This window comes from Jatropha curcas, chromosome 6 (assembly GCF_041381405.1).
Source record: "Jatropha curcas cultivar XTBG-Jc1 chromosome 6, XTBG_Jcur_1.0, whole genome shotgun sequence".
In the NCBI taxonomy this organism is placed as follows: Eukaryota; Viridiplantae; Streptophyta; class Magnoliopsida; order Malpighiales; family Euphorbiaceae; genus Jatropha; species Jatropha curcas.
In genome coordinates this window covers 18,419,227-18,420,105 of record NC_143156.1, presented here as the reverse complement: position 1 = coordinate 18,420,105, position 879 = coordinate 18,419,227, and the positions used below count along the sequence as shown (strand labels likewise).

At 40.0% G+C, this 879-nt stretch overlaps 1 non-coding gene across 1 annotated transcript; it reads right to left on the bottom strand.

Moving 5' to 3' along the window:
- Window positions 1-518: 518 nt before the first annotated feature.
- LOC149495650 (small nucleolar RNA R71) lies at window positions 519-625 on the bottom strand. Its single transcript, XR_016321535.1, has one exon. It is a non-coding gene; the product is annotated as a small nucleolar RNA R71 (small nucleolar RNA).
- Between the last annotated feature and the right edge of the window lie 254 nt (window positions 626-879).

Sequence of the window (879 nt, the reverse complement as noted above, 5' to 3'; positions counted from 1 at the left end):
AACCTCTAATCTTTGATCCGGAAATTGAACGAACTCTTCGAAGGCTCAACGCTGCAAGAAAACCACAAGAAGTAAAAATCGAACAACAGGCAGACATGGCTGACGAAATCGAAAACGAGAACATAGTTGGACCACCACTTCAACATCCGATCCGTACCTTAAGGGACTATACAACACCTAATCTGAATGGGACAACCTCAAGTATTACTAGACCTAGGGTAGAAGCTAATAACTTTGAGATTAAACCCGCAATCATTCAAATGCTCTCTACCTCGATCCAATATGGAGGTTTGCCTAGTGAAGATCCTAATGCTCACATCACCAATTTTCTGGAAATTTGTGACACATTCAAACAAAATGGTGTTTCTGAAGATGCAATCAAATTAAGACTTTTTCCATTCACTCTTAGGGATAAGGCTAGATCATGGTTACAATCGTGTCCCGCTGGAAGTTTTACAACATGGGATGAATTAGCTCAAAAATTCCTAGCTAAATTCTTCCCATCCTCAAAAACCACCAAGCTGCGCAATGAGATAATGACATTTGCTCATCATGATCAAGAGAGCTTGTATGAAGCTTGGGAAAGATTCAAGGACTTGCTAAGAAAGTGCCCACATCACAGCTTGCCCAAGTGGTTACAGGTACAAACTTTCTATAATGCATTATCTCCTAACATCAAAATTACCTTAGATGCAGCTGCAGGTGGATCCTTTGAAAAGAAAGGAATTGATGAAGCATATGAGTTAATAGAGGAAATGGCAAGCAACAGCCATTACCAAAACAATACCGAAAGAAGAAGGACCGCAGGAGTCTATGAAATAGATGCCATTACAGCACTTAATGCCAAGGTAGATAACATGGTAAGGAAATTGGACATGT